The sequence below is a fragment of the Cephus cinctus genome, unplaced genomic scaffold (assembly GCF_000341935.2).
Source record: "Cephus cinctus unplaced genomic scaffold, Ccin1 Ccin1_scaffold0101, whole genome shotgun sequence".
NCBI classification, from domain to species: Eukaryota; Metazoa; Arthropoda; class Insecta; order Hymenoptera; family Cephidae; genus Cephus; species Cephus cinctus.
This window is the reverse complement of record NW_014332838.1, coordinates 2798492-2805891: the sequence shown is the minus strand read 5'-3', so window position 1 is coordinate 2805891 and position 7400 is coordinate 2798492. Positions and strand designations below refer to the sequence as shown.

Here is a 7400-nt window from a genome sequence, read left to right as displayed (position 1 = left end):
GGGGGGGGGGGGAGTGGCATTGAAAGTACGCAAAGTCCACCCTTTCCAAGGTATATGGGTTTCTTTTTTTTTTTTGATATGTTTTGATCATGTATCAATATATTATAACGTGTGAGACTTATTATTTTTCACATATCTTTCCCTCCACGCAAGTATTCCCCAGTTCCCCTCGCCAACACAGTTCCATTTAATTTTATTCAAGATTTGGTAGAGAAACGGATTTGAATATGTATGGCAGTCAAGACGAGAACGAGATTGTCGAATGTAACGTGATAAATAAATGTCTTATGATATTACGTTAAGCTAAGGGTGGGTTCACCGTTGAGCTTTAAGAGGATTAGAAGGGCTTTAACCTTCCGTACGAATTCGATTGGATTCGAATCGCTTTCGTTTCCCGCCCAAATCAATCCCTTGACGATTCAATAATGGAAAATGTCGACCTCATGCACATTGCCGGCTATAACAGTGACTGTCAAAGTTACGATCATTTTGACAGGTCCCTACCCACCGTTCGTTAGATGATCTTAACCTTCCAACGAAGCGAAATATAAGAAGGCAGGCAGGTGAGAGTCCACGGCACTGGATGAAATTTAGTATAAAGAGCCCTGATAGAGATTTTGTAAAACGTAGGATTAAATTCGAAATAATGTATTGTAACGGTACAGCTTAGCTAGCCCTCTCAGTATTCATGTACTGGTAGAGCACGAATCAAAGAGAAACAATAGAAGGCTAACTATGCGGAAGAAAACTGACGATAATTTGTTAGTGTCAACAACGGCCAACAGAGGGCACCTCTGTCGAATTAATATTCTTCTCACTTAATATCAATTATTTCCGCGAAAACGCGTTTATTTTATTAGATTAAATATTTTGGTTGGAGTATTTATAATACTAATTTTTTATTTTGAACAGTGAACAGATCAAATTCGATATGCTGACCCTGCACATTTGAAATACGAATGAAATTTTGGAATAGAATACGACCGAGTCAAATTACAGAGGGAATTTTAGCTATTCGAATATATTGGATTTTGAAGTGCAGAAGGTAAGAGAGACAAAAAATCTTTTGATACTATTCCCTTTAAAAAAAAAAAGTAATCTCAGCTTAAATTGAAAAATAATATTGTTTTTTTTTAAATACTTTAATTATTAGTGTTTTCATTGATTTTGTTTTATATTTAAAGTTTGAGTAATCAGTACAGACGTTAAGGCATTAGCTATGAAAATACAAAGGCATTTATTGCTTCTAGAAACACTCGAGCTATGGAAATTTCCAAGGAGCGCAAAACAGGATGCGAATACATCCGACCGGAAGTTCATATAGACTGTGGAAATCTATTGAACGTTTTCATGGATCGACCTTCCGTTGAATTTCGGTTAGGCTCAATTGGCATTCAAAATCGCTTCTTCCGCTCAACTATTAACTATCTATACTGGTGAAACTCATCCCTGCCATTGGACTTTCTTGGGTAAGGATTGCCGTAATTTAAATTAATCAGCGGATCATCACCGAAACACAGTATTTCCATTTTACGTAATTTTCCTGTAAGCACTATAGCATGTTTCTCTACACAGAGTGCAAAACTCAAAGGATCAACTTTATGAACGCTTCATAGGTAGACAAATAATCTACCTTAATTTTGTCACATTTTCAAAGATTCAAGATAGAAAACCCAGCCAGTATGAGAGACAGAGGAAAATATTGTTAGGCATATAAAAAAAAATATGATGAAACATTAATAAATAAAAAATCAAATCCGGTGAGACATATTTAATAAGAAAACGAGGAAACGCGATGAAGATGGAAAAAGATTGTATTAAGAAAACTAAATAATTCATGGGCTCGTCTCTTTATGTTGTTTTCAATTGTTTGGGTAAAAAAAGGAAATGGAAAAAAAGTCATTAAATAATCACAGGTATCTCTGTCTCTGATTAAACCTATTGGTTGACGATGTATGATGGGAAAAAGTCACGCTACTCGTTAGGACAAAGTTGGAAGTGCAAACGCAGGCGAGTTTACAGAATTGGCAAAAACCCTGTTAATTAGGGATTAGTCACTGGGGAGCTAATTGACATGTCCCGTGAGGAGTGACTGGATAACATAAGAGTGTACCTACGTTACAAAAAAAGAAAAAAAAAACGTAAAAGCAAATTTTAAAAAATAGAAAAAGGATATTTCCATACAATTTTCAACAACTGTGATATTCAATTGTGACCAAGACTTCCTCTGGCTTTGCGAAATGAACACGAACGTAAATTAACACACCTGTGAACATACATAGGTGCTTTAAGATGCAGCGATGGCGAATAAAAGCCAAAGGAATAAAAATCCACATAATAAACCCCAACACAATTTCACATGCAACTGCAATATGAAACTCCATTAACCCAAGGGGAAAATATTTTCTAGAGCTTACAGCCTTTCAATTTTGTCTTTTCAAATCGTATATAAGTATTTATACATTTTTAAGGCAAAACTACCTTGAGTCTTACGTAACCCCCACTTTTTTTCAATCAGTCATAACGTAATATCCTAAAACATCGAACGTGTATTTTTCAACGTATTATAAATCATATTAATAAAAAGCACAGAGTTACAAGACCAATAATTTTTCACGTGTCAGATACAAATTTACCGTCAAAGTCATATAATTTGAATTAAAATACAGTTTTATCATTTAAAATAATCTTGTTCACATACATTCATTTCCTCGTCGTCATCGATCTAAAAATTTTACAGGAAACACCAAACGGATGCTGGTAAAAAAAAAGCATAGACAAAAAGAAAAAGAAACGATGAAAGTGATTCTGTACGCTCTGCACTCCCCGAGGTAATTTCCAGCAACTCCACCAATATTTCCTATTCTTCATCACGCTTGGGCCAGGCTGGGCTTAGGGGATGATTCACCCTCCAGGTTATCAATAATCAGCTAGTCCTGCTATAGAATGTGGATGGTCCAGATTTCATATGAATACACATATGAACCTATGGAGTACAGTCCGAAGAATGCATACTAATTTTCAGGTTCAGGGAAGCTTTCGAAAAAGCTCAACGACTGAAAGCTCCCAGCCTTATATTTCTCTCCAAAGATAAATGAAAGGTTAAATATTCATCAAGCAGGGGAGGTTCGTCTATACTGACGTTTAAATGTAGAAATATCAAAATTAACCCTAATATCTGCATATCGATGGTAAATGGCCGACGGTGTACTTAGGTAATTGCTATTAATTTTAAAAAGTGCGTACGTATAGGTCGAAACTTTTAAACTTGTAGTATGAAAACTTTATTAAAAGAGCTACATACAATAGTATTGCGTTACTTGGAAAACTGACTCTAATTGTAAGACCCGCAAAGTTAAGATCATGAGTTACTTTAGAAAATGTTACACCTGTATAGGGGTGAGGTTAGTATAGTAGGGTGGATTAAAAAGACGCTGAAGCTTCTTGTGGTAATACGTAATAATGTAAAATTGGAATGAGAAGGTCGCAGGAGTGCTTTCCGGAAACGGAAGTGCCAGAAGCGCAACATAGAGAGAGAATTACATAGTCGCAATGAAACTACTAAGTAAATTCACACCGTTATTTAAAAATGACGACGATGTAACTCGCGGAGGAGACATTCAAATAGAATTGTATGGTGCCAAGGTAACGCAGGCTAGATAGATAGTGTAAGTAATATGTTTGCTGCGCGAAAGTATTGTTAAACAAAGCGCAGATCGTAATATGTAAATGGAATAGGATATCGTGTATGTCAAATGGTTCTAGAACGTTCTGGAGCCAGAGACTGTTTCAAGTAATATCGAATTCCGTTAATCCGTTAATGCCGTACTGTAAACGGAGCAAGGGTATATACATATTGAATTTTGAAAATGGTCATTGATGATTTTGATGAGCAACAAAACAGTTATACGAAGCGCGCGCCATCTGTGATAATCCTTCGGTATTAATATCTATGCATTGTACAAAGAGAGCGTAACGCCGTGATTTTTATTCAATCTTATGAAATGAATATTCAGGAATTATTTTGGGGAAGTTGATATCGTATGCAGTATAATTTTTTTGTCAAATTTTAAAATATCTGTATCATACCAATCTACTGTAACGTAATTCTTTTCCTTGACTGGGGCGCCGGTGTTTCACCCGGGCTTCTGCCGATCCGTGGAGACGTCTCCGTCCGGTACTCTCCTCTGCCGGGCAACTCGGTACGTCGAGACTATCTCCCCACGGCAGATTCGAGCACCTCGACCTCAAATGAACAATAACGAAATCTTACGAGAGCCTTGACATAACTATACGAATCAACCCGAGAGCGTAGCTTCTGAGCAGGGTGGCGACCCGAAGGGAACCAGAAATCGAGAACGTTATCTGTATCGGTAACCGGAGCCGCCTTGGGACCGTGATTCGAAAAATCACGTCACAGTACATAGGGTATGATGTTCACTTATATATGTATATAAGATATATTATTTTATTCGTAAAATTGTACTGCTATCGCGAACTTTATTGCAATACAGAAAACCTTGTTTGCGCATAACGTTGGGAATTAGATAGGTAAAGACTTTCATTTATTCGCGACAAGACCCATAATTCCGACGGCACGTACAATGGGAATGAAAATTGTGAAAATTGTCACCTATCAGTGATAACAATTTTGCGTAACGCGGGCGTAACCTCATTTTGTTTATAGTGATTGCCATTCCCCGCTACCCTTGAAAATCCAGAACGAACGCTATAGGAGTCAAAAATAGGGTAGAAGGAAAGCGGCGGGAGCAAAGCAGCGTAAAGTATTATGTTTCAAAATGTCCAAGGGAAAGAAAGCAGTAAACATTGCATGAAAAAATAAAAAAATTGAAAAACAAGGATTAAGTAAAATTATTTTTCATAAAAATATAATAAGTCAGTATTAAAACTGAAAGAGGGAATAAATGCATTTAAATGATTATGAAAACAAAAAATTAATAAACAAGCTCCAGTTGACCTAAGAAAACATTAATACGAATTATGGCGGACAGCAAGATTAAGGAGGGCAATTAAATGCGACTTGTACATGTCCTTTTTTCGAAAAGCTTCCGATATTAAACGTGCCGGGCTGAACTTCCGGAAACGGAAGTACGCGGACTGCCATTACCGTTTTGATATTCTACCTGCCACTACTACCCACATGCTTTTCCTCCCTGACTACTACCCTAGCCCCCCCCCTTTCGTCCTCCCTGGCTGAATTCCAAACAAGCCTAGAATCATCCCTTCAACGTCTCCACCCTCCATCCCCTTCCAATCTAGCAAGTAAGTAACCAGAACCTATCCCACCACCCACAGAGTTCATCCCAGCTTCCGGCAAAGCTGAGGAAGCTTTTCGCGACTTCCGCCCGCATCCTTTAGTATGAGGAATTGCAGTTGGATTCATCAGATTAATCCTGTCAGATTTACCGCTTAACAATTAACACCTATTTCTAGTTTCACGTATTCAATTTCAAACGTATTACATATGATATATATATATATATATATATATATATATATATATATATCTCACACAGGTATAACCTAACCTGTCACGCATTGTATTCAGATATTATTTATTAATTATTTTAATACAATCGATCGATCGAAGAGTGACTCACGATTTTCCTTTAAAACGACCTATTATATATGTAAATATTCCACGTATACATTAAAGAATGAACGCGAATTAAGTTGTTCGATGTGAATTTATACTTTTTAAAAAGATTACGAAATAAACTTAATTCTAAATGATTATTAATAAGAGTGATGCTGCTCGATTCAGCTGTCAATTCTCACTGCCTTCCTCTCGATCGTTCCATATAAAGACACCTCGGTCTCCGGTGTCCGATGTCTCTGTATCTTATCGGTAAGGCTCCTGTAGTCATCATAACTCGCGCTAAGCTTCTTTCAAAGTTTTTGTTAACATCGTGTTACCTTGAAAGCTTGAAATTATTTTAATAATTTTTCTACCAACTTTTTCACCATTCTTGTCTTAGCTTTCGCAGTCCGGCAATTTTCCTGCTGTTAAATGAATTCATTATAAAATATCCTACGATAGCTAAAGCAATTCCAGTGTATAACAGGCATTGATGTTTATTAAATTCACATCCCTTAACCCATCCACACTTTTTAAGGTCGAGCTTGCAATAAAGTAGTGTACCTTGAAGGAGCTTGCACTACCAAAATACATTCCATTGTGGGAAGACAAGGGGCAGAACGTGAATTCTACGAATGCAGATAAAAATGACAATCATTGAGTGTCCGTTGTGGTTTTGTTACGTGAATAGCCAAATGACCTTGAAACTCTCGTCTCTTGATAAGGGTTGGAGCAAGCCAACAAATAAGGGACTATGACGAAAGGACCCCTGTCATCCCTTGGCCTTTAAGAAAATACAGAAATAAATCAGTGGGACATAATTATAAACTTTTTCACTGACCCAACTTTTCAATGCTAAAGGTACGATTGACGTAACCTCAAATGTCCGTTTACCTATTTACCCTATATTGTTGTAAATCTTAATTGTTTCTTGCAGATGCTGAACCCAAGTCTTGTACAACTGAATTACGTCGTTCCAGTCGCAGGATAATAATTAGCAGCAAATCTACGTAAGGAGGACAGTTGAATTTTTTTTTTAACATAACCTACAAATTTGTATTATGGGATGAATATCTCACTGCGCTGCCTTCTATGCAAGCTCGACTTTAGTAAAGGAGGGAGCGGAGCTTTAACAGTAAGAAATGACGCCGCCGGGGCTGACCCTCTTGGATCCTCTCACGTGCTTACTAACTACCCTGACTGTCATGAGCTAATGCGACATTTCTGTTTTTATCCTACCCCTTTTATTCTGATTCCGTAACTTTCACGTGGTTGCTACTCTTTTGCTTTTTTTTCGCTTTCCGTTTCGCTTTCCAAATTGACAGTACGCATTAGATACGGGTAAAAGGAATGGGGGAATTTTTTTAGAGAATTTTAATTGACGTATTATTATTTTTTTTTTTCCTATGTTTCTTGCACTGTCGTGCAAGCTGCAGAACTGTATGCAGAATTCTCATTTTACTATACATGATTTTTTTGGATATCTCATTTTTCTTTTTAATGCCAATTGTGGATCAATATGGAGGAATCTCGATGCTGGATAATGGAGGTTTTACACTTTTAGCTTTTTTTTTATTCTCGCATCGAAAACTTCAAATCCGAATGTGTATTCCGTGGTGGTCATTATTTTTTTAACTTTTCTTTATATGTGGAATAGATGTATTATTTTCTGTAGATTCAGACCTCAATGATCATTATTTAAAAAAATTTTTTTATTTATTAAAAATATATCTGGTATCAAGTGAAAGCATGTGTAAAATAGACAGATGATTTAACAAATTGTTTTTTCATAATAACGGGG

General features: G+C 36.6%; 1 protein-coding gene and 1 long non-coding RNA gene across 5 annotated transcripts in view; one reads left to right on the top strand and one right to left on the bottom strand.

The window, feature by feature from the left end:
• The window catches only part of LOC107274569 (tachykinins), a 36120-nt gene that overhangs the window by 18152 nt on the left and 10568 nt on the right, over positions 1-7400 (bottom strand). The gene's annotated exons all lie outside the window — the stretch shown is intronic.
• Positions 2-2524, top strand: LOC112495418. 3 transcript variants are annotated; one of them, XR_003061896.1, is made up of 5 exons: positions 2-50; positions 154-563; positions 913-1045; positions 1251-1469; positions 1576-2524. It is a non-coding gene; the product is annotated as an uncharacterized LOC112495418 (long non-coding RNA). The 3 variants fall into 3 exon arrangements; XR_003061897.1 differs by having other exon boundaries at positions 7-50; positions 203-563; XR_003061895.1 differs by lacking the exon at positions 2-50 and having other exon boundaries at positions 62-563.